This window comes from Anabrus simplex, chromosome 2, assembly GCF_040414725.1.
Source record: "Anabrus simplex isolate iqAnaSimp1 chromosome 2, ASM4041472v1, whole genome shotgun sequence".
Classification (NCBI taxonomy): Eukaryota; Metazoa; Arthropoda; class Insecta; order Orthoptera; family Tettigoniidae; genus Anabrus; species Anabrus simplex.
The window spans coordinates 148,326,922-148,354,739 of NC_090266.1; positions in this window are offsets into that span (position 1 = coordinate 148,326,922).

The window sequence follows — 27,818 nt, forward strand, 5'->3', positions numbered from 1 at the left end:
AATTAACCTATTTCAAAGGCAATTAAATTGAAAAAATAACATTATTTATTTATTTATTTATTTATTTATTTATTTATTTATTTATTTATTTATTTATTTATTTATTTATTTATTTATTTATTTATTTATTTATTTATTTATTTCCCATATCACATAACGTGCAAGTTCTAAATATTTGGGGCAAAAAGTGTCATTCTCTGTGAACAATTTTGGCTGGAATCTGTCGCATGTGCTGAGAAATCAATAACGAGGATGGAAACTAAGGAACTCTAAAACATTTTCCGAAGAATTCAATTAAATATTTGGTTTTTTGTTGCTGTAAATGTATGTAAATTTTGTGTTTTATTTGTTGTGAAATTTTGTGGATTTAAAGAATCTTCAGGACTCACAGAAAAGACAATTATATTTATTTAATAATGGAGTGTTAAAGAGAAAAAGAAACATTGATCGAGGTATTGGAGATCTCCAGTAGTGTACATGTTGTAACCCATTTTTGTATCACCCTGTAGTTGCCACGTGGAGGCTTCGATCACGAAATCGCTGAGTTTCGCAATAGAAACCTCTAGAATATGTTCCTCACATTACCATATCGATTTGTTCTGGGTGATTTCCGACAAAAGAGTAGCGTTACACAAAAATGTTGCGAAGTTTGGGCTAGGAAGACTTTGGAGAAAGAAGACGAGCTGCTCGATTAAGTGGTATGTTCCGAGCTGTCAGTGGAGAGATGGCATGGGAGGATATCAGTAGACGAATAAGTTTGAGTGGTGTCTTTAAAAGTAGGAAACATCACAATATGAAGATAAAGTTGGAATTCAAGAGGACAAACTGTGGCAAATATTCGTTTATACGAAGGGGAGTTAGGGATTAGAATAACTTACCAAGGGAAATGTTCAATAATTTTCCAATTTCTTTGCGATCATTTAAGGAAAGGCTAGGAAAACAAGAGATAGGGAATCTGCCACCTGGGCGACTGCCCTAAATGCAGATCAGTAGTGATTGATTGATTGATTGATTGATTGATTGATTGATTGATTGATTGATTGATTGATTGATTGATTGATTGATTGATTGATTGATTGATTGATTGATTGATTGATTGATTGATTGATTGATTGATTGATTGATTGATTGATTGATTGATTGATTGATTGATTGATTGATTGATTGATTGATTGATATGGAGCTGTAATCCTATTGGATAGAATAACGATAATTTTTATTGGTGAAAACATCGGGTCGAATCATAGGTAGCTTCCCTGATTGGCTGTTTGAGTGTTTCTCAATTTCCGGCCTTTGGCTACTCGGTAGTAGCGGGGCTCTGTTCCGCGTCTTTGGTTTTCGTACGTCTTAACGATCGGACGCACCTTGTAAGGTGGTCCGCTCAGCGGCTCCAGCCATCCCGGGGTAAGCATGTTTTCTTTTCTCAAATGTTAAATTAATATGTAAATTCATTTGTTCGGAGTTTACTTCAGACCCTGGTTTTCACCGTTTTGGTTTTGTAATGCCTTAGTCCGTCAGCTAGGCATATCCTTTGTTTTGGAGGCAATTCCTTTTATTAACCTTTCGTGTAAATGTAAATTTTAATTTTTCCATTCGGGATGGCTGAGGTGGAATCGAACCCACCTCTACTCGGTTGACCTCCCGAGGCTGAGTGGACCCCGTTCCAGCCCTCGTGCCACTTTTCAAATTTCGTGGCAGAGCCGGGAATCGAACCGGGGCCTCCGTGGGTGGCAGCTAATCACACTAACCACTACACCACAGAGGCGGGCCTCACAATCTTTTTCTTAATCATCGTTATCCCGTCGATTAGATTATCAGTTTGCCTTCTTCTACCACTACGAGCGCCAATGTGAGTTAATGCAGAGTTTCAGTTAAGCCCTCAAAACTAAATTCGGTGTGGACATTAAAAAAAAATAAAAAATGCCTGAGGGTATTGAGCCAAAGAATACATTACATAAAGAATAATGTAAATTAGTTAATTTGGCTAGGATTTGAATCAAAAAGAAAACGAGTAAAGAAACGAGCGATTTTAGGCTGTTTTTCCGGAACTGCATTTAGGCCGGAAGTGATTTTTGAATTATTTTTTTTAGTTTGATAGAGCTATCCGAGACTCACAGTTTGAAACCTTTCCGGGTCCTTCAGCCATTCAACTTTGGGCACAATTAAGGAAATCGCTTAATTTTGCCCCTACACTTGGTTTTAGTCACAGGAGTCCCGAGTTCGATTCCCGGCAGGGTCAGGAATTTTAACCATCATTGGTTAACTTCGCTGGCACGGGGGCTGGGTGTATGTGTCGCCTTCATCATCATTTCATCCTCATCACGACGCACAGGTCGCCTAAGGGAGTGAAATCAAAAGACCTGCACCTGGCGAGCCGAACATGTCCTCGGACACTCCCGCCACTAAAATTCATACGCCATTTCATTTTTCCTTTCTATCTTTCTTTCTTTCTTCCTTTCTTTCTTCCTTTCTTTCTTTCTTTCTTTCTTTTTTCTTTCCTAATCCCTTTACCCTCCAGGGTTGGTTTTCCCTTCGGATTCAGTGAGAGATCCCACTTCCACCGCCTCAAAGGCACTGTCCTGGAGTGTCAGACTTTGGATCGGGGATACAACGGGGGAGGAGGACCAGCACCTCGCCCAGACGGCCTCACCTGATATCCCGAACAGGGGCCTTGTGAGGGGTGGGAAGATTGGAAGGGATATATAAGGAAGAGTGAAGGAAGCGGCCGTGGACTTAGATACCATCCCGGCATTTGCCTGGAGGCGAAGTGGAAACCACGGAAAACCACTTCTAGGATTGCTGAGGAGGGAATCGAACACCTGTCTAATCAGTTGTCCTTCCGAGGCTGAGTGGACCCCGTTCGAGCCCTCGTACTACTTTTCAAATTTCGTGCAGAGCCGGGAATCGAACCTGGGCCTCCGGGGAGTGGCAGCTAATCACGATAACCACTACACCACAGAGGCGGCTATTATGTTTTGTTTTATTAGTATTTCTGAAGAGATTTTATTGAAGCAGTTGATAGGATTTGCTTCCGATGGAGCTGCAAATTTACAAGAAATTTACAGAGGAGCAGCTATCCATTAGTGATAAGTCTATCAACATTATCGTTATACATTGTTGAATCATAAAATGAAACTTTCACTACATGATGTAACATATAACACGTCTGTACGGCTCAATTCCAAGTATTTTATGGACGCATTGCATGCACATTTTCTGCAAGCCAACAAAACAACGTGAATTGATTGAAGTTGCCATGACAATGGGACTCGAACTTAAAAATGTATTGTTGATATTCGAAATTCGATGGCTGGTATCGTCATGCACTACCGTGACAGCCGTGATGTCAAGTTATTCAACCCTTGTCCAGTATTTTACAAATCGAGAAAACGATCATTCATTACCTTTACGCAGCAGAGCAAAACTGCATGGATTCTGCCAGTAAATGAATTAATGGAATTTCATCCTCGAACTGTTCTGGAAACAATAAAGTCATTTTTCTTGTATCTGCAGTGTAGAAAATCTGACGCTATAACTGTATCTTCAGAAATAACACTAGCCGGCCCCGTGATGTAGAGGTAGCGTGCCTGCCTCTTACCCAGAAGCGCCTGGTTCGATTCCCGGCCAGGTCAGGGATTGTATCTGCATCTGAGGGCTCGTTCGAGGTCCAATCAGCCTACGTGATTACAACTGAGGAGCTATCAGGCGGTGAGATGGCGGCCCCGGTCTAGAAAACCAAGAATAACGGCCGAGAGGATCCGTCGTGCTGACCACGCGACACCTCGTAATCTGCAGGACGTGAGGCTAAGTAGCGGTCGCTTGGTAGGCTATGGCCTCTCGGGGCTGTTGCAAAATAGTTGGGTGGGGGTCAGAAATACAACTACCGAGCGATTTGGCAGGATCGCGCAACTGTGAGCTTGCGTTCGGGAGATATGTTGAAACCCCACTCTACGCAGCCCTGACCAGGCAAATACCGGGGCTGTACCTTAATTAAGGTCACGATCGCTTCCTTCCCAATCTTAGCACTTTACTATGCCATCGCCACGCCTGTCGGTGTGACGTAAAGCTTTGCATTGATGCAATGACTGAAATGAAAGACAAAAAGTGGTATTCATCTTCAAGCCGCCCTTGTGGCATTTTCAGTCAGTAAATGAATTAATGGAATTTCATCCTCGAACTGCTCTGGAAACAATAAAGTCATTTGTCCTGTATCTGTACCTTTGAGCATGGCTGAAAACTTGTTCTCAGATGTTAAGCACCAATTTCTTCAAGGATCAGTTTATAATATGACCGCAAGAAAGTTTTCAGTTCACTTTTTAAAGATTGTGAAGTTTTAAATACAGGTTTTAAATGAGGTCCAACAGATAATATATGCCGTTTTCCGCGACATTCTGCGACATATTTGGTCGTAATGAGTATTTTTCGCCCAGATCGGGATACGAGTAGTGCTGCGCCAGCTAAGAGGACGAGGGTCTAGTTACGCGCACAGAGTAAAAGAGAGCTATGTACAGCGAGACCTTGGAATTACGCTCTCTATTTGCACACAGAGATGAGAAGAGACACGCCAAGCGCATAAAAGAATTTGAGTCAGAAGGCGGAGTATATTACAGTGTTTTAACACAAGAGCTGGCTAGATATTCTCAGCGATTTGCTTGTATATCCACTGGTGCCAACTCATAGTACTTACTTGTTAGTAATAATAATAATAATAATAATAATAATAATAATAATAATAATAATAATAATAATAGTTTTGATACACACTATGGAAACTTATGTGTAAGGACTCAATTGAATCTGCGTATTTTGTACAAAGTAATGATGTCAGAAAATGTATTACATAACGAGAGTATCGGTAATGACGCGTCTTAGACAGATGTGCGCCGTTCGAAAGAAATGAGTGAATCCCCAGGAGGTAACAGCTGAACCGCGAATTTTCAAAAGAACGCTTAGAAGATTACCAGAGATTCAACGATGCGATTTGAATGAAATTCTGTCAATGGAAAGTGGAATTTTTGGGCTACAATTTGACTACTCACACTACTCTGAGAAATCACTATTAACGGACCGAATTTTCCAAGTGGGTGGGGCTTACCACCACTCTAGGCGACAAGCTGGTTTCACCATATAAGAAACCTCAACCATTCTAATATAGTCTACCGCAGTTGTTACGTGTTAGCTATGAAACTTCATCGGTCAGTGTGAGCCAGTGTGCTCAGTTATTGTAATTCAGTGCAACTGAAAAATATTGTGCGCTATTCACTTTGAATTATTGTGCTCAACTTAAGTCTGTGTTGTATCAGAAAATTCCATGTGAATATATAACCCAGTCGTACGGGATGAAGGAAGGATTGTGTGTGTGAGTGTAGGAGCTGGTAGTTCCCATATTAACATATTCACATATTAAGGGAATACATACTATTAGAGTCAGCGGTGGCTCATGTGTATAACATATAAAGAGCGGGTAGCTTCTATTGATTGTGCGAACGTAGCGAGATGCCTATATGTTCTGCAAATGATTAATTGTCGTGAGTAAAGCAAGTTTAGTGTCGGAAGGCGCAAATCGAAACAATAGGAAGTGCTAATATAGCCAGAGAATAGTGTCTGAATAAAATGTGTGACGCTCATATAAAACAACGGAAGCCAATAACTGTGACGTGTTGCAAAGGGGAAATGACTAGTGAGCTACAGGAACTAAAAATCGTTACTCGGTTTGTTCACTTGAATTCTCGAGTGTGTCTAACCATAGCAGGTTATTTTATGATGCATAAAACATTACATCATTAATAAATTTCCCATTTGCCTACATGTACGAGCGTGATCGTCGGACCCAAAAGAGGAATCTACGAGATTCACGCCTTGTTCTTGCTTTCATCTCACCAGGGACCGCCTAGAACGTTCAACGGCAGTCTGCAGATCAAGCCATCATGTACGGGACCCAGAGGAAGAAAATGAACCAAGGACTCTCCAGTAACGGGGCTTCCGTGATGGCAGCTTAAATCCCCCAGCACCGGGCGAGTTGGCCGTGAGGTTAGGGGCGCGCAGCTGTAAGCTCGCGTCCGGGAGATAGTGGGTTCGAACCCCACTGTCGGCTGCCCTTAAGATGGCTTTCCGTGGTTTCCCATTTTCACACTAGGCAAATGCTGGGGCTTTACTTTAATTGAGGCCAAGGCCGCTTCCTTCCCATTCCCAGGCCTTTCCTGTCCCATCGTCGCTGTACGACCTATCTGTATAGGTGCGACGTAAAGCAAATAGCAAAAAACCAGCTGTACCTTCTGATGACAGTTGACTACAAGCAGATGCGTTAAGTGCATTCGATTGTTCTAAGCATGAATTTCACATCGCGCGTAAAACCATATTCTAATTGGAGTCTTACCAGAGACTTACATGCCCTCTCCTTTACAACTTTAACACAACCCCTAAATACCCCCATAACTATGTGCAAAGATCTGTACATTTTATTTATACAATCCCGTTTATGTGATTAGCCCAATGAAGATCTTTCCTTATATTAACACCAGTGGCGTGCAGTGAACACATTCGTTACCCCACCTGTAAAAATAAAAATAATAAAAATATAATCGCAGCACCACCACTCTCTCTAAAGCCAACATTACGATTTTATGAACTCGCCAGATAACTAAGTAAAAATATAATGAGCAAACAGATCCGACGATTAATGAATAAAATCAATAAATAAGACAACGTAGGTATTTAAGAACTTATGAAATTATAACTCACTTGAATAAGAATATTTTCGACCACATACTTGCACATATTTCCAAATTGGTATTCACGACAGTGATGTCACCAGCATAACTTAAGCTACAGCAGGTTTTAAACATTGTACGGTACTTTCAGTTTCACCCGCTGAATCTTCGTAATAGTACAGTCACGGTTTCCATAGGAATATAGCCTACTAGGACTACGTTTCTGCTAAAAGCCTAACCTAAATTGAATGAGCAAAATTTTGCGGGTATTTTACCGTTGCCGAAGTTTTACAGTTTCACTCGCTTACTGAACGTAGGTACAGCAATTACAAACGAGGGAAAATATTCCTCACGACGTACATATACACACAAAGAATGCCACAGAATTCGCGAAAACTTTACGTATAATCCAAGAGAACGCCACAAATTTTCACGGGCTAGTATCCCCTTTAATAAACACACCGATTTGACATCATAATCACAAGACATAAACAATAACAACAAACACATCACACAAAGCACTGTACCTGAAAATAAAGATAATATTTACAGTTGACTGGATGGAGACAGCGGGAAAGGATCCCACGAGTTGTCGATCTTCTGGTAGTCAGTAGGTTGCTTTCCAACACGCAAGCATTGTTCCGGTCTTCATGTTTCCAAACATGGGATCAGCTGGTCGCAGGGGAGACAAAATACAATCTTTGTTTGCGTAGCTCAGGTGCCTAGTACATGACTGTGGTGCTGTCATCTGGTCTAGAAGTCATCGAGTGGACTCCTCTTGGGTCCATGATGCGTCGTCGTCTTTCCCGCGCCGTTGATACCTGCCTGGAAACTTCGTAACACAGGTTAATATCGGAACTCTTCACTGCTTAGCTTGTATCCGAAATGAACGTTCGCAGCCTAGGTTAGAATACATTTTTATAATACCCGCTATCACGACATTAGTCCGGTCCACCAATAGCAACCTAATTATGGGACACCTCCGGGTTACGTTTCAGTCCTTTTCAGCAATATCCCCGATCACCGCACTCGAATTTGTATTATGGTACGGCTCTGTATAATATACAGTATTTAGTACAGTTAACACTGCTCGGATGAGCTAATATAAAAATACAAGACTCTCTTGCATCACTGCTTGATGAAAACCATTGTCTATCTCGCACTCGCGGACGACACGCACAGTACGAATATCTGTAACACATTGGAGAGGGGTTGCACTAACGCTTTCCCTTATATAGTCTGAGGAGACCAACACGCCAATAGTGATTTCCCTTCTAAGAGGAAGCTCCCTTTGTGTTCGGCCAGCTACCTCGCAACCGATTCTTAAAATAAGTTGTAAGCAATACAGGCATAGTTACATCGTTTTAATGGCTCATTCTACTCCAAAAATATCAACGAGAATTGTCCTCATCATGGATTTGTGGGATATAGTTCTGTGACTTATATGCGGGATTGAATTCAAATTATTCCAGACCTGGATGTTTTATGTTAGGGGACACCCTGACATTGTTCGGTAGTTCCCCGATTTCAAATCTCTCGCTCTGTCTCTTGCAGGCCTTTTTCCTGACTTTCTCTTCTCCTCGCGTACCCAAACCATCGACGGGGTTTACATAAGTGAATTACGGCATCCTGTCTTCGTCCATTTGAGGGAAAAGCGCCGCACCCTGCTTGTTACGGGTTCGACAGGTTTATGCTCACGGTCACCCACCGTTCCTAAGCACGTTCCGTAGCGCTAAACTCAAAATGGTCCACAGTGTTAAATCAATTCAGTGATCCCCGTAAGGAACTTTCACCCCATCAACACAGTAATTAAACCTAAGAGGACTCTTCCTATTAGTGAAACTTACAACCTGACTTTTAACGCAGTTTATCATCATACCATTACCTGCTGATTCCATTCAGGGTGACAATTATTAAGCAAGTGTGTTCGAATATTCGAATTAATAATTTCGCTTTCCGATTAAGTGCATCATGATCAGAAGTGTGTAGAGTATCTGTCAGCAGCCCTGAATATTGCTCTCCGTAGTTTCCAATTTTCACATCAGACAAATGCTAGGCCTGTACCTTAATAAAGGCAACGGTCGATTCGTTCTACTCCTAGCCTTTTCCTGTCCCATCGTCGCCATAAGACCTATCTTGTGACGGTGCGACGTAAAACAAATTGCAAAACATAAAAATTATAATTTCCATAACATTCGTAATTATTACATTCATGAAAACAAAGCTTATCTTCTAATCAGTCTGTTGCCATTCAGTCACAGATTTCAGTAGCACTCTAGTGGAAGCAGTGATTTCTTGGGACGGAGGTCAGAGATCAAGAAGCACCAAGGAAGAAATCTAAATCCGTTCTCTGTTGCGCAGGCACAAAATATGATTAATATACAGATACTCTAGATCCGGGGTTTCCAATTTGTAAGGGGTCGAGGACCACACTGGCAACCTTAGGTTGATCGCGGGCCGCACTTCAGTAACAGGCCAAATTTCGTAAAATTCCGCAAATAGAACGCAGGTACCATTATGAAATAAAAGGCATAGTTCCATTGAAACGAAGGTTTAATAATTTTAATTATTTAAAACGCTATTTTACAAGTGCACAAAAGAGTGAAGTAGCCTCCGTAGCTCAGGCGGCAGCGCGCCGGCCTCTCACCGCTGGATACCGTGGTTCAAATCCCGGTCACTCCATGTGAGATTTGTGCTGGCCAAAGCGGAGGCGGGACAGGTTTTCTCCGGGTAGTCCGGCTTTCCCTGTCATATTTCATTCCAGCAACACTTTCCATTAACATTTTAATTCATCTATCAGTCATTTATCATTGCCCCAGAGGAGTGCGACAGGCTTCCGCAGCCGGCACATTTCCTATCCTTGGCGCTAGATGGAGGCTTCATTCATTCCATTCCTGACCCGGTCTAATGACTGGAAACAGGCTGTGGATTTTCATAAAAGAGTGAAGTTAAAAATAAAAACTATTATACCCAGGACAATTGAATTTTGAAGAAGAGCACCCAACAAGTCCGCCTCTGTGGTGTAGTGGTTAGTGTGATTAGCTACCACCCCCGGAGGCCCGGGTTAGATTCCCGGCTCTGCCACGAAATTTCAAAAGTGATACGAGGACTGGAACGGGGTCCACTCAGCCTCGGGAGGTCAACTGAGTAGAGGTGGGCTCGATTCCCACCTCAGCCATCCTGGAAGTGGTTTACAGGCAAATGCCGGGATGGTACCCAACTTAAGGCCACGGCCGCTTCCTTCCCTCTACCTTGTCTATCCCTTCCACTCTTCCATCCCCCACCAAGGCCCCTGTTCAGCATAGCAGGTGAGGCCGCCTGGGCGAGGTACTGGTCATTCTCCCCAGTTGTATCCCCCGACCCAATGTCTCACGCTCCAGGACACTGCCTTTGAGTCCGAGGGAAAAACCAACCCTTGAGGATAAGCAGATTAAGAATTAATATTTGACATACTACCAAAAGGATAAATGTACCTAAAGACAATCTCAAATTAATAATGTAGTCAAAACAGAACTTAAAAAAGGCAATTTAGTGGGAGTAGTGTGAAAGGCATAATGATATACAGTTGTAAGTGCGTAAAATTCCAGCAATGTACTTCCGGGAGTAGGCCTACTTCCCTGAAAAGTTTTTCGAGTGTGCAGCACTGTGTACGAGCCAGTACTACCAATGAGCGAAGAACGACCGAGCTCGATAGCTGCAGTCGCTTAAGTACGGCCAGTATCCAGTATTCGGGAGATAGTGTGTTCGGACCCCACTGTCGGCAGCCCTGAAGATGGTTTTCCCTGGTTTCCCATTTTCACACCAGACAAATGCTGGGGCTGTACCTTAATTAAGGCCACGGCCGCTTCCTTCCCAGTCCTAGCCCTTTCCTGTCCCATCGTCGCCATAAGACCTATCTGTGTCGGAGCGACGTAAAGCCAATAGAAAAAAAAGAGAAGAACGAAGAATTGAACAGCTTCTTACACCAATGGCCATTAAATTATTTCGGTATTCACTGCATGCTACGTTGCATACAATGTCCACAGTGAGGTTGGCATGGATGCCATAACCATTTTTATAATGGCTAAGACCTAGCACTGACATTTGTGAGGGCTTTTTTCCACCAAATTTTGGATTTCAATTTGAAAACCAGAAATAATATTAAAGAATGAATTAGTTCCGACTTATGTCTATAAAGGGTATAAACATAAATACAATTTTGGACGAGCTATGAAATAGTTGTTGTACATTTTCTTCGCACTTCTTAAAATTTATTTTTAAACCCTCGAATACTCGTGCACACCTGCTTAATTATTGTCACCCTGAGTGAAACGAAGTGACAGAGCGTGAGGTTCAGGCTTGTAGGCCCATTGGACAAATTAAATTAAGAAAACAGAAAAGGGGGAAGGGGAACTCAGGAACAGGTCGAGGGTGACCTATTTGGAAGTAATAATTTCGTGTGGCTATTCCTAGCCTTTAAGTATATAAATAGCAGTCCCCGAGCCAGGGAAACAACCATTTAAGGTTAAAATCTCCGACCCGGCAGGGAATCGAGCCCGGTGCCCTTTGAACCGAAGGCGACTAAGCTCAACATTCAGCCAAGGAGCCGAATAAATTCGTGCCTTTGTCCCGAAGTGGTGCAGCTCTTCTCAGGCACATACCCACGACCACATATCAGCCATCCTGCCATTCTTAAATTTCTAGCAGTACCGGGAATCGAACCCGAAGCGTGCTAACCGTTACGCTACGGAGGTGGAGTATTTGGAAACGTCTCTCAAAAATAGGATAATGCGGGTTAAAATACAGGTGAATTAAAAAATAGTATTTAAAAAAATATTTATAGGGAAATAGGACGCAATTTTTAAATGGGACAGACCCAAGCATTATTTTCTCTGGATAGCGGACAAGGCAGAACAAAGGGACAATCTAGTTACAAACGGAACGTATGTTGGTCATCATAAGTTACGATGATCTTACACACCTGTGATCCATATGATCACCCATATAAAACAAACTTTAAGTCGCTATGTTATAATAAGACAGCAGGCAACACCCCAACTTCGTCAGTTCAATGTCTGCGTTGCACAAAACTTCCAGCCAGAATATTCGTTGTCCTTATCACACGAGATAGAACGGTGCAGACAGCCGCCCAGCTCCGCGATACTTGCGAGTTACATAACAGCAATCTATGTGCAGTAGTTTTCGTACCGGTTTGGCAGGTTGAACAGGGCCGTGTCTACTTTCTAACATGCAGCCAGCTCAAGTGCAAATGCTTGAAATGTTTAGAAACAGTGCTACATGGCAACAACAACATCCATCCATTCGGTAATGTCCCATGTGTAAGAAAAACGATCCATTCATCGCCAGACATAATAAAACTGCGGACTGTATCGAATTCACCCGTATGACCACTGCGAACTGGAGGGTATTTTATTGTTGTGTTGTCATCGATACTAAATCCGGCACCATGGCTAAATGGCTTGCGCACTGGCCTTTGGTCACATGGTTCCCAGATTCGATTCCCGGCAGGGTCGGAGATTTTAACATTAAATGGTTAATTACGTTGGCTCGGGGACTGGGTGTGTGTGCCGTCTTCACCATTAGAAATCATTATAGGCAGACAGACGCGCAGGTCGCCTATACGGCATCAATTCGAAAGACCTGCACTAGGCCACACGCCATTATTATTATTATTATTATTATTATTATTATTATTATTATTAAACAGTAAATTACAGGATGTCCATTTTTTGTTTTACAATTTGCTTTATATCTGACCGACATAGATAGGTTTAATGACGGCGATTGAATAGGAAAAGGCTAGGAATGGGAAGGAAGTCACCGTGGTCTTAATTAAGGTGGGAAACCACGGATAATCATCTTCAGAGCTACTGACAGTCAGGTTCGAACCCACTATCTCCCGAATGCAAGCTGATAGCTACAAGACGCATACAGTGCAGCTACTCGTTCGGTATTAAAAAATAAAATAACTGTGCAGTCAACCGTAGAGAAAATTTCAATCAATCAATCAATACTGATCTGCATTTAGGGCAGTCGCCCAGGTGGCAGATTCCCTATTTGTTGTTTTCCTAGCCTTTTCCTAAATGATTTCAAAGAAATTGGAAATTTATTGAACATCTCTCTTGGTAAGTTATTCCAATCCCTAACTCCCCTTCCTATAAATGAATATTTGCCCCAGTTTGTCCTCTTGAATTCCAACTTTATCTTCACATTGTGATCTTTCCTACTTTTATAAACGCCATTCAAACTTATTTGTCTACTAATGTCATTCCACGCCATCTCTCCGCTGACAGCCCGGAACATACCACTTAGTCGAGCAGCTCTTCTTCTTTCTCTCAATTCTTCCCAACCCAAACATTGCAACATTTTTGTAACGCTACTCTTTTGTTGGAAATCGCCCAGAACAAATCGAGCTGCTTTTCTTTGGATTTTTTCCAGTTCTTGAATCAGGTAATCCTGGTGATGGTCCCATACACTGGAACCATACTCTAGTTGGGGTCTTACCAGAGACTTATATGCCCTCTCCTTTACATCCTTACTACAACCCCTAAACATCCTCATAACCATGTGCAGAGATCTGTACCCTTTATTTACAATCCCATTTATGTGATTACCCCAATGAAGATCTTTCCTTATATCAACACCTAGATACTTACAATGATCCCCAAAAGGAACTTTCACCCCATCAACGCAGTAATTAAAACTGAGAGGACTTTTCCAATTTAGGAATGTCATGGTGGTTTCATCTGTCTGGATATGTTAACAACCGGGCTGAGTGGCTCAGACTGTAGGCGCTGGCCTTCTGATCCCAGCTTGGCAGGTTCGATCCTGGCTCAGTCCGGCGGTATTTGGAGGCGTTCAAATACGTCAGCCGCGTGTAGGTAGATTTACTGGCACGTAAAAGAAATCCTGCCGGACTAAATTCCGGCATATCGGCGTCTCCAAAAACCACCAGAAGCAGTTAGTGGGACGTAAAAAATGACATTTTCTTTTGCAATTTGCTTTACGTCACACCGACACAGAGAGGTCTTATGGCGACGATGAGATAGGACAAGGCTAGGATTAGGAAGGAAGGAAGCGACCGTGGCTTTAATTAGGGTGTGAAAATGGGAAACCACGGAAAACAATCTTCAGGACAGCTGACAATGGGGTTCGAACCCACTATCTCCCGAATGCAAGCTGATAGTTACATGACACAAACCGCACAGCCACTTGATCGGTATTATTATTATTATTATTATTATTATTATTATTATTATTATTATTATTATTATTATTATTTCCGCCTCTGTGATGTAGTGGTTAACGTGATTAGCTGCCACCCGCGGAGGCTAGGGTTCGATTCCCTCAACAGCCATCCTACTACTTCGAATATGACTGAGGTGGGAATCGAACCCACCGCTACTCAGTTGATCTCCCGAGGCCGAGTCGACCCCGTTCCAGCCCTCGTACAACTTTCAAAATTTCGTGGCAGAGCCGAGAATCGAACCCGCGCCTCCGGGTGTGGCAGCTAATCACGCTAACCACTACAACGCAGAGGCGGTATTATTATTATTATTATTATTATTATTATTATTATTATTATTATTATTATTATTATTATTATTATTATTGTACCGGGAGGTACACCCCAAAGCCACACATTCGAATTCAGCGCCCAAATGAACTCCTCTATGGGTAAAACAGTGAAACTGAAACTACACCAACTTAGAACTTTACTCAGAAAATATTACCACAGAAATATGATGTAATTTTGTTATTACGCAGTTTCCTAACCTGAGTGAATTTCTACTTGTATTGTTTGACATTCATCAAGAAGTTTGGACGTTCTTCCACAGATCAAACCACTAAAAACTATGATCATGCACCCTGGTGCGAAGTGAAAGAACTTATGATTTAAAGAAGTTTTGTATTTCTAGGTTTTTGTAACTAATTGATGTTCATTTATTTTTGGGTTGGCAATTCTTCCTTTTATTTCCGCCAATTTTGAATCTAGCCAATCCCTAATTTTTGTAATTAATTTCCAACCAATCCCGTATTTCTTCTTCACCTTGTGTTTAACCAATAAAATCAAGAGGGCGTGTCCTGATTCATCTTGAATGATCTCGAACCTTCCCTGAGGGTTTATAAACTGCGGCTTTTCTCGCCTCTTGGCCAATTGATCGTCATCTTACAAAGTGTGTGTGTCAAAGCAGGAGGCGGGCGGCCTCTTTCATCGGTCAGCAGTACATCTACAAGGTAATGGCCACATAACATCTTTCTTTCTTGCTAACGCCGCAGTTTAACCCTAGGGAAAGGTCTGAATCGTTAACTAAGTAACCTACTTTTCTAAAAATGTACCTTTCTGCCGGCTAATGTAAAAACTTCATAAAATCTTTAACTGTAAATCGGGGATAGAGAGTGAATTACCCTCTCGAGCTCCCCTTCATCTTGGTTTGAGGTGACTACGTTTTTCTCTAACTGTTTTCCTTCTGTAATGTGTTAATGTAATTTCTATACGAGTCAGCTCAGTAGTTTGGGAATAGCCCCTGTCTCATCGGCCTAGAGCCCCTTTGTTTTTTTTGTGTTCATATCTAGGAGTGCAAGTATACGCATCCATTCATTTTTTGTTCGGGCCAGAAATTTAACCTGTTATTCTTATTCTACGAAGGCCCAGTAGGTTGGGTATTTAATACCCCTGTAAAAGTAACTTCAATTTTGTAAATGGTGGTTTGAGAGGGCAGAGAGTGATGTAATGTTGCCTTGAGTAGGCAGTAACAAACTGAGAGCCTGTTAGCTATTTTTCGAATTTTGTGATTGTAACGAGTGCCTCTGGAAGGCTAGATATTGTACTTTGGGAGCAAGTGCACCATGAATTAGGAGATTTCTGCCCTTGAATAAACTTGTGCTCTTTGTAAATTCGAGCTTGTAGCTCAGGAAATGTAAAGCTAGGGGATTAAAGCCCAAAGTGTTAACGTTCTGAATCTTGGATTTTTCCCAATCTGGTTTAATGATTGCTACTTGTACCTGTAATATTGGCATGAAAAAATTGTTAAATTTAAAGTTCTGAAAATATAACCTTCAGTTTAAGTTTTAAATTCTATTCTTGACATTGTAGTTAGACCCATTCACCCCGGCAACTTCTTTCATCTATGCGTTCCACGGGAAACCCCCGTAACGATTATTATTATTATTATTATTATTATTATTATTATTATTATTATTATTATTGCGGGGATTCCGCGGTTTACAGAGGTGTAAGAAGCGTGAGGGGTGAATGCTTGGACAAGGAATTAACTAGAGCCTAAGTTAACACAAGAAATTTTGAAATTGTATTTCTTTCCCTTTTTTAATTTAAAATTTGATAAATAGAAGATCTGAATAAACAGTCTTATAATGAGCTCGTCAGCTCCAGCAACAATGACTTAAAGTCCAAAAATCAGGTACAAAACTTGAGAGAATTGCAAATGCTAATTTACACAGAAAAGAGCTGGGTTGCTCTTGGCAGGTACAAAATTTTATAAGCTAGAATGCTCCAGGCAAATACCCTTTGTAGGAGTCTGCGCTCTATGTCATAGTCTAACCTTGCAGAGTCATCCGTTTCTAATAGCGCACTTATAATCTATCGGTTTTCCTTAATTAAATAATTTACGCAATTCAGCCCTGAGGTGGGTTTATCTATTGCTCAATAGTTTACAAATTTCTGTTCCTCATGGGAACTTCACACTAGAAACAATTACCAAATGAACAGTGGCATGAGAGCCCATACTAACTGGCTTTAACGTAAAAAGAAAAGGTTGGTTGTAACTGGCCATTAACAAAATGCGAAAGAGGCGAAACAACTCCAGTCCTTCTAGAAATACTTAAAACCCTAAGTGGGCTTATGGCCCCATGATACAGAGGCTAAGCCTATTCTACAGCGGGCTGACTAAGGGAGAAGTATTAAATACCAAAAGAGGATTAAGAATTTTAAAGGCTTAGAAACTTTAGTCACCCCATACCATGCTGGATGGGAATCAATAGAAGGTAATCCCTCGTTGTTCCCTTACATTACATATTTCCCAGAGGGGAATAGAACAGAGTCCTCAGACTGGCAGAAAATTCTACATTTAAGCCACCAGGTTTAGAAATTGGCATGAAATAAAAGAGGTTGAAACCTTCCCCTCAAGCTATCTGCAGGAGTTATCACATGCTTATGAATATCCTGCCATTACCTAGCTTTGCTGGGCCTTCCGAACGCCACCCGCAACCCCCACCTCCGTTAAAACACACCGCACTCAATAAACTGGAGCAAGAAGAAGACAATACGGCCCTAAAGCACGCAGCTTTTATAGTATTTTTGAGGGGAAGATTCCAGAGCTGATAGGCTGAATTCTTGTACACGCCCTCTATTTTAGTTGGCTAAAGCAAATATTTACAAAAGTCTGATAGGTTGATTGATCTTGGAGAAGGAACCAGCTAAACGGATGACAACGTTTATACATGAACAAAACAAATCTTCAAAAACTGAAGGTTAGCCAATGGTACAAATCAATTTTTCCCTTAAGAGTTAATAATCGTTGATCCCTCCAGAGGGGTCACTTAGACCGATGGTAGATACATCTAACAGTTGAAAACCAAACTATCTTGTACTATATCAGTTCAAGGTAGATTACCAAGATGGCCTTATAGAAAGCGCGCAGTTTAACTACCTGGAGAAGGCGTAAGTTGCCCCCGGTACAATTATGATACTTTAGAAATGAGAAAACTCGTGTCTGGAACACTGACAACCCTCATGAGTGGAAGGAAATGCCTTTACACTGTCAGAAGATCGAAAATCAACAGCGTGTTATTGGGCCAATTTTCTTCCACGATTCGTCAACGCAGAATGTTACAGCGCAGAAATTGTGGAACATTTAGTGGTCCGTTTCATGAGGCTGAGAGGTTCAAGGGGGCTAGTTCCAACTGCACCCTCCAGAAAGTCTCCAGATAAGTCTGCAGGACGCAGGCGTGTCAACTCAAAATACCCGAGTCTAAAAATATATTCGAAATTCAGAGGACGGTTTAAGGAACCAGTTTGCTACCTGGCCGACGAGTCTCAAAATATCCGAATTTTCAATGGTGGTACTGTTTTAGAACTCCTAGCATGTATACACTATTATTATAATGTCCCCATATGTCTCTAAAGCCGGCCCCGCGTTGTAGGAGTAGCGTGCCTGCCTCTTACCGGAAGGCCCCGGGTTCGATTCCCGGGCAGGTCAGGAATTTTTATCCGGATCTGAAGGCTGGTTCGAGATCAAATCAGCCTCCGTGATTACAATTGGGGAGCTATCTTACGATGAGATGGCGGCCGAGAGGATTCGTCGTGCTGACCACACGACACCACATAATCTGCAGGCTTGGTATGCGTATGTGTGTAAAATTTACTAATGCTCCGGTCTAACGCAGAACAAAGGCGTGCTAATAAATCTAATCATGGGGGCTACAGTCTGTAGAATATATAATATAAGAACGGGATTTACGGCAAGGTGAAATTTAACAGCTGCAAGAAAACTGGGAAAACAGGTTTAACACACAAAATTTATTGTGCTAAGACAAGTACACTAATTATAACATAAATTATGCGATTGTTAAAAAGAAAGCTTCGATGACTGGAGATGATGTGTCACTTGAAATTATACTGGATGAATATTCTATCCCATTTCCGTGTTTCATCGCGGTGGGATCCTAACCATGCTTGTTTATACACCTACTACTAAGATTCCTATGTAACTGAGTGGGTCGATAAAACAAAACACAGCCGGCCTGAGTGACTCAGATGGTTGAGGCTCTGGCCTTCTGACCCCCACTTGGCAGGTTTGATCCTGGCTCAGTCTGGTGGTATTTGAAGGTCCTAAAATACGTCAGCCTCGTGTCGGTGAATTAACTGGCAAGTAAAAGAACTCCTACGGGACTAAAATCCGGCAACTCGGCGTCTCCAAAAACCGTAAAAGTAGTTAATGGGACGTGAAAACCAATAACAGTATTATAAACAAAACACACAAAAAATGGAATCAATGAATAAATCTCGTATCTAACACTAGTGCCTTCGAAACACTTACTTTACGCTTAAACTCTTCTTCTGTTTACCCTCTATGGTCGAATTTCTCTCGGACTCAGTGAGGGATCCAACCTCTACCGCCTCAAGGGCAGTATCCTGTAGCTTCAGACTCTGGGTCGGGGATACAACGGGGGAGGATGACCAGTACCTCGCCCAGGTGGCTCTGTTGACCTCCCGAGGCTGAGTGAACCCCGTTACGGCCCTCGTACCACTCTTTTAAATTTCATGGGAGAGCCGGGAATCGAACCCCGGCCTCCGGGGGTGGCAGCTAATCACACTAACCACTACACCACAGAGGCGGACACGCTTAAAATCATAAAATAAGTTAACTGCAGGAATAATCAAGTAGGTCGTATGTACACTTCATGCTGAGAATACACAGATATCGGAAGAGATATTACTGTAGCTGTCAGAGTAACCTCAAGAAAGTTCGACCCCGCGGTGTAGGGGGCAACGCGGCCACCTATCACCCGGTGGCCCTGGGTTCGATTCCCGGCCGGGTCAGGGGTTTTTAATTGTAAATGAATAATATCACTGGCCTGGGGACTGGGTGTTTGTGCCGTCCTTAACGTTCCTTTCCTCCCATTTTACACTTCCGCAACTATTACATAATTCGGTTTCACAAACAGATGTATAGATGGAATTGTTGGATGAGAACCTTCAGAAGTCACTTACCAGGCTTGAAGTCTCGTCATTCCTACTTTCATTGCGTCACGGCTGAACTCATAAAGCATACGGGCAATAGAATGTTCGAAAAAGAAAATAGGCACTACATAAAATATAACGAAAGTAGGATTCTCTATAATGTGAGAGGAATACACTAATATTATTAAATGACGAGAATCTTCGTTGAAATTATATTTGCTAAACATTTTATTATACCGATAAAATCACACGAAATGGTGCATTATTACAACACATAAACAAAGAAACAATCAAGACTGATGCAAAAATTATATATATAATATGCCTTAACGTCCTTTTAGTTTATTCACAGTTGTAGTTGGTCCTTGGCATACCTCAAATCATTTGATTAATGCACACTGATACATGGATTTATCTATAACAGTGATACTAAATGGCATCTATTACTTTAATAAGCTGATCAAAAATGGATATTAAATGGCATCCATCCTGTTGATTAATTATCATTAAGAATCATGAATCATCATTAATTATCATTAGTCATGATTTGGAATGGATTCGTATCACAAGTACATCTACTTTACACACGAGATTGCATCGCCGCATATCAAACACATGGTCTCTTTGACCATGACAATTTATATATTACTCTGAACACATACGTGTATCCTGGGTTTACGTAACAAATTATATTCAAAGAAAAATCAGCCAACGCTGGAATCGAACCCATCACCATAGAACACTTTGGGGAATAATAAAACACGTAAACACATTACATAGAAAAAATATCAAACATATATCACACAATACATCTTGAAGATATGGCTTAATGAAGCCATAGTATCAGGTTAAATTCTTCGTTCCAACATGAGTCGAACTCAGGTACTTCAGCTCCCGAGGTAAAAAATCTGAAACTCCTATCACGAGCTAATTTAATGCATAAAAATGGGAAGTGGTCTATCCTTCGCAAATTCAGAAAATTATCCGCGTTACTCATAACGTATCATTAGAATGGAATTGAGACTGCATTGGCAAATGAAAGGTATCCTACAGGTAAACATTAAGCTTGTTGGGAATAGTACAATCTCCCTCAGACCCTACAAGTCCTCACGTCGTAAATCTGTCAATTATGAATATAGCTGTGTGTCCAGCTCTGTGGCTACAAAAATACATTGAACTCGTCATTTCTTTCTTTCTTTCTTTCTTTCTTTCTTTCTTTCTTTCTTTCTTTCTTTCTTTCTTTCTTTCTTTCTTCTTTCTTTTATATATCATCTCGGCTTGTTCTCAAGTACGCATTCATTTGAGAGCCATCACTTATTATTCATTATCTGGCTATATATTCAGCCTAATTCAATATATCACAACAGCCATAATTATTATAATCTTTTATCATTCCAACATCTCAAACATGTCAAAAGCTACACCTTCCCATATCATACCACTGCATCTCAAATCCGTTCTATTAATTTACAGAGAAGACTCCATTCTTACAGGTTATTTAATTCTTCTCGCATATCTAATACCTCGGTTTGGGACATCTTCAGTGATCATCTATTATCATACGGGATTTATAAATACCTGAATCACCTTGAAGCAAACATATAGTTCATATTCAAACTACTATGAAAATCTTTACCAGATAGTAACATTACCAAGAAGTTATAAATTTAGCTAAACCGCTATTCTTCTCAAAATACGTGCTTCATATACACTAAGAATTTATGGGATCTATATAATAATGCATTCAAATAAACCTGCTAAATATCAATGATTATTCTTAAATCACCTGAAAACCCTAATTAAAATAATAAACAATCTTTTCCCAGTCACACGCGTATAGTGTACCCTGCATTTAATATTGTTGTTAATTATAACATTCTAACATTTACAAAAATAAAAATTCCTACTGGCATGCAAATCTCGTGGTTTAATGTATTGAAATTAGGTGTACTTATCAAATGCTGGGTATGGTTTGCCGTCATCTCGAGGTACACCTTAGATTTTTACTCCATCATGATGAATGGTCTTCTCTTTGATAGTCCTTGGTTCCTCCTTATCCCAACTCGATTCATGTCTCGAACTGTGGTCTTCTTAGTTGAGTCACTGGACGTCCCTTGTAGAAATGACTGCAGGCACTTAGGCGCGATTCTTGTAGGCTCCAGATCTCGGGGTTCGACGATCACTCACGAACATACAGGCAAAATGGGAAATCAGTTATTAAACACTACTGGTGATAAGATCGTCGCCATAAGACCTATCTGTGTCGGTGCGACGTAAAGCAACTAGCATAAAAACCTGGTGATAAGATCCACTAATAACTTTAAATAGATTAACGCAAATAATGGCAAATTTGTAGAAATCACTGTTCATTTCCCCATTAATCACACAGTCTATCACCACGCGTGTCCATGGAGTATGCAAACGCTAATTTTATCAGGAATAGTTCTTTAATTTTACTGAACGTCACTCACTCTTAAAATGCTTTAGATCGGCCACTATTAATTACTGAACATAATTAGCTGTCTCACTACCTCTAAACAACCTGACGCGTTTGCCCTTTCACTAATGATTGCATGATGAGCCGCAACTGACTGTCGTTTGTATATATTTTTTTGCGATTTGCTTTACGTCGCACCGACACAGATATGTCTTATGGCGACAATTGGACGGGAAAGGCCTAGGAAGTGGAGGGAAGCAGCCGTGGCCTTAATTAAGGTACAGCCCCGGCATTTGCCTGGTGTGAAAATGGGAAACCACGGAAAACCATCTTCAGGGCTGCCGACAGTGGGGCTCGAACCCACGATCTCCCGATTACTGGATACTTGCCGCACTTAAGCGACTGCAGCTATCGAGCTCGGTGATATTTAAAATATAAAATGTTGAGATAAGACTTCTATTCATCAATACTGTACATTATCTAGTACCATACGACTTATTTCGCGATATTTTACATCGCACTGATGTGTTTTTCTTCCTTGACACAACGCTTCATACACTGATATCAATGGGGTCCTGTATCTAGGCCCTGGTTCTACTTATAGCATCCGGACTAAATGGTCAGGGGGGGGGGAGGTAAATCATGACCCCGGCTGAAACGAAGCTTAGGTAATCGGAATCTTTCAGCGACGTGAAAACAATCAAATTATAGCTCGCAACCGCTACTTTCTACTGATCTCATATAAACCTAAAACGATCAGTGGATCATTCACAATCTCAAAAGCGTCCTTTTAGAAATTCACGCGTCATGGTTCATCACGCAAGACCTCCCACTTTTTTTCCACACGTTGTCAGATTTCGGCAGTCATCTTTAATCTGCGTACCACTGTATGACAGGCATCATTACCGATCCACTATTCAAGTATTGCATTTATATGCATCAATAATTAGCATTAAATACATCGGTTCGAATGAGACTTGACTCATAAATGTCCAAAAATTATTTCAGATGAAGGTGTGCTTCTTCTTCCTCTTTTCAGTAAATGATGGTGAAGTGGCACCAATGAATGCGGTGTTGAATTAGTAAAGGACATTTATTTCTCAGGAGTTAACACACCTTAATTCAGCCCAGTCTCCAGCAACCTACATCTCCACGCGTAGTGTCATCTCTCCTCCTCACTTGCACGGAAAGAGAGCGCGATTTCAAGGTCCAGCGGTAATGCGCTATCCTTTTCTCGTTACAACGCAGAAAACTGCTCCCTTCGGGCTGGGATATCGCAAATCACATCCCGGTTCGGCATGTAGACTGCTAATTACTACATTATATGTCACAGAATGTTGAGGAAAACGGCATATATAATTGACCAAACCTCCTAAACATGCCTATGGCATGGTGATGAACGTTTACTGAAAGTAGTGGCGAAAGGTCTACAGAGGTCGACGCCACGAACAAATGCCATTTTTAATACAACGACCGGGATCTCGACATCAATGACCAAACCTGTGATGACATTTAAAAGCAAATAATGCAATAACTATTCCACAAGTATTAAAAATTGGCAGCTGCTAGGATCCGTGATCACAATTCAAATCAAATCCAAAAATATCCACTATTTATCTTTCCTGTGGAAATAGCACACGAACCAACATGCACATGTCGCTAATATATCAGAACAAGTTCACTCCACTGCGGTACGAATGATTTACGATGACACTCGGACATATACAGATAAACGTGGATGATAATAACAACACAGTCCTATACTTTACGACATACGACACCAAGACACTCCTTGGCAGTAGAACACATTATCTGACAAGTCGAAAAATCCATTGGCGGAACAACTCAATAAAAGGAAGACTTCACGTTCCTCCGTAAACTCGTAGCCAAATACAAATAAAAATCAGCAGCTCTACTCCTTCAGGCAAGCAACTCGATGTTGAACACATCCTGGGCATATGAGCTATGAATTTTAGGTAGGCTAAACAAAATAGGCTATAATAAGGTATGAGAATGTTTTCCTTATTTATTCCTAAAAATTACAGCCCTTTTCTTAATCATCGTTATCCTGTCGATTAGATTAGCAATTTGCCTTTTTCTACCACTACGAGCGCTAATGTGAGTCAGTGCAGAGTTTCACTTAAGCCCTTATAACTACATTCGATGTGGACATTTTTCAAAAAATCAAAAACAAACCCTGTGGGTATTGAACCAAGGAACACATTACAGAAAGAATTATGTAAATAAGTTAACTTGGCTAGGATTTGAATCAAGAAAGAAAACGAGTAAAAAACAAGCGATTTTAGTCTTTTTTCCGGAACTGCATTTAGGCCGGAAGTGATTTTCGATTTTTTTTTGTTTGTTTGTTTGTTAGAGCTATCCAAGACTCACAATTTGAAATGTTTCCGGACCCTTTAGCCCTTCAACTTTCGGCACAATTGAGGAAATCGCTTAATTTTACGTTTTTCAGAGTACGGTTACCCCAACTTTATCTGTTAAGATATGTTTTCAGTACTCAAATACGATGATTCATATTTTAACACAATGATGTGACAACCTACGAACCCCATTGACATTCCTACCCAGGTAATTACCACAATTCTTCTTCTGTTATTTTCCCCCACAGTTTGAGGGTGGTGGGTGCGAACTGTGTCGCACATGTGTATTTAACTCTGTTTTACAGCCGGATGGCTTTCCTGAAATCAACCCTACGTTCAGGCATGTAATCATTTGTGGTGGTTGGTCGTGTGGTGTATTGTCTGAATACGAAGAGCAGAGTGATGGGACAAACACAGACAGCCAGTCCCCGCGCTAGAAGAATTAATTACACGCGATTGAAATCCCGACCCGACCGGGAATCGTACCTGGAACCCCTTGAACTGAAGACGTTGATGCTCACCATTAAGCCAACAAGTCGGACCACGTGGTTATGACAATAGTCTACTCATCCGTAATTATTACTACCACAATGACATTACCTCTGCAATATAATTTCAATAAATTTTCTCTTTTCCACAAAAACAACACATATGGACACGATCCTAGCTTGAATTCAAACAAAAGTTTGCTGAACAAATTTTATGATGGAATATGTATATTAATACATTTTGATGATTCTGAATACTCCACCAAGGGCTTACACTTTATCCGAACATTACTTCTTCATCCCTAACGTGGAAACCTTATACTCGTTAAATTAATATAAATTAATATAAGTTTATATAAATCTGAAGAAATGTTAATATTTACCCTAACAAAACCACATATATCCCTCTGGTCTCGAACTGGGATGCCACCTATTAGTATGTGTCACTGTCGGACTGCATGAACGCATAAACACGAAAAACTGAGCGAGTTGACCGTGTGGTTAGGGGTTTGAGTGGTTTTCCACTGTTTCCTACTTTTGCACTACAGTCGCTTCTTTCACTATCCTAGACCTGTCCTGTCCCATTGTCGCCATAAGACCAGTCCGTGTCACTGCAATTCAAAACGAATTTATTCGTATTTCTGTGGTAGGCCTATATTTTTTTAAACAATTGGAGCATGCTTGTCGAATAATCGAACCATTTTGCTGTGATGTCTACTCTAGCAAGTGGTGTGTGCGCGCGCGCGCGCGCGCGTGTGTGCGTGTGTGCGTGTGTGCGTGTGTGCGTGTGCGTGCTCAACTGACTATGAAGAAATCACTTCCTTGCAAGTAAATTTGGAAACATCAATAAAATGGGTACACCATAATGATTTGCATATTTTTATCAAGTGAAACAGTTTTTACATTCCTTCAATAGTGAATAAGGATCATTTGCAAAGTCGCAAAGACTGTAGCCGGGTAAGTATAGATAAATATGCCTGTGAAATAAATTTGGCTGTTTTCCCCCTCAAAGACAGCATTCTTCGAAACATTCCATATTGACGCATATCTGTTTCGAAATGTGGAAGCGCGCAGCTGTGAGCTTGCATCCGGGAAATAGTGGGTTCGAACCGCACTGTCAGCAGCCCTGAATGTGGTTTTCCGTAGTTTCCCATTTTCACACCAGGCCAATGCTGGGGCTGTACCTTAATTAAGGCGGCCACTTACTTCCTACTCCTAGCCCTTTCCTGTCCCATTGTTGTCGTAAGACCTATCTGTGTCGGTGCGACGTAAAGCCAATTTAAAAAATAAAAAATATATGTGGAAGCTGCTGGGATATAAATACTTCTATAATATTAGAAAAATTTATTATTCTTTCCCTTCGTGAATCGTTGCAGCAAGTTGCATGGGATCTAACACGTCATAGAAGGGCAAAAGATCGGTATGTAACAATTGTTTCATGAGCTTCAATTCATAAGAACTATTTTAAATAACGATGCCGGAAGTTCAAAAAAAAAATTCGTATCCGCGGGGTGCAATCACCACTTTCACTTGTCAAATTCTCCTCATATATGCCCATAGCATATGATCGTCTGCTGGGTATATCGCGCGAATATAATATGCCATAGTCCAATTGCACGATTCGCGTAATAACATACTGTATTGAGATTGTGATTGTTTGAGAGTGTATCTCGAGAGAAAAGCTAATACTGTGCAGCAGTGTGTTGAGAAAGAAGTTATCCTGCGTTGAGCCATAAGACTTATCTGTGTCGGTGCTACGTAAAAGCAAATATAAAAAAAGCTATCGCCCATTCGAGAGACATGTTGGTTCGAATAGCATCACCGGGCATCCTCGACATCGTTTTCCATGGTATCCGATTTTACTTCCAGGTAATGCTTGGACGGTACTTTTCTAAAACCACCTTCTTCTCGTTACTAGCTCAGAAATCATTTATCTCATCAACTCCATTCACATTGATTCCTATGACGTGGTTGGCATTCAACCCTAAAACACTCCCACATTGAGGTTTGCCTCATCTCATAGGAATCCGAGCGAAGGGAATGGGGATACATAGGAAATATAATACTCACAACTCGTTCAGAGGTAATGGTCACGCACAGTACAGCAAATGGCTTTAATAGTTCCTTTTATTGATGAAAATGAAAATCCACAGCCCGTTTCCAGTGATTCGACCGGAATTAGAAATGCATTATTATATTAGACATGTTTGCGAAATTATTAACTGGTTCGATAGAAGGCAGTTCGGATTTCGGAAAGGTTATTCTACTCAAGCTCAACTTGAAGGATTCCAGCGAGATATAGCAGGTGTCTTGGATTCAGGAGGTCAAATGGACTGTATCGCGATTGACCTATCTAAGGCATTTGATCATTTGATAGGCTAAATCATAGGAGACTACTGGCAAAAATGTGTGTAATAATTGTACTAGACAAAAGAGTGAATGAATGGGTGTCTATATAACTAGAAAATAGAACTCAGAGAATTATAGTATGCGAAGCTTTATCTGACCCTGTAATAATTAAGAAGGGAATTCCTCAAGGCAGTATTATTGGACCTTTATGTTTTCTCATATACCGTGTATAAATGATATGAGTAAAGTGGAATAAGAGACAAGGCTTTTTGCGGATGATGTTATTCTGTATAGAGCAATAAATATTACGAGATTGCGAGAAACAGTAAAATGACCTCGACAATATTGTGAGATTGACAGTAGACATGGTATGATGATAAACGGGGTTAAAATTCAGGTTGTGAGCTTCACGATTAGGAAAAGTCCTCTCAGATTTAATTACTACGTTGATGGGATGAAAGTTCCTTTCGGGGATCATTGTAAGTACCTAGGTGTTAACATAAGGAAAGATCTTCATTAGGGTAATCACATAAATATGATTGTAAATAAAGGGTACAGATCTCTGCACATGATTATGAGGGTATTTAGGGGTTGTAGTAAGGATGTAAAGGACAGGGCATATCATTCTCTGGTAAGACCCCCAACTAGAGTATGGTTCCAGTGTATGGAACCCTTACCAGGATTACTTGATTCAAGAACTGGAAAGAAACCAAAGAAAAGCAGCTCGATTTGTTCTGGGTGATTTCCGACAAA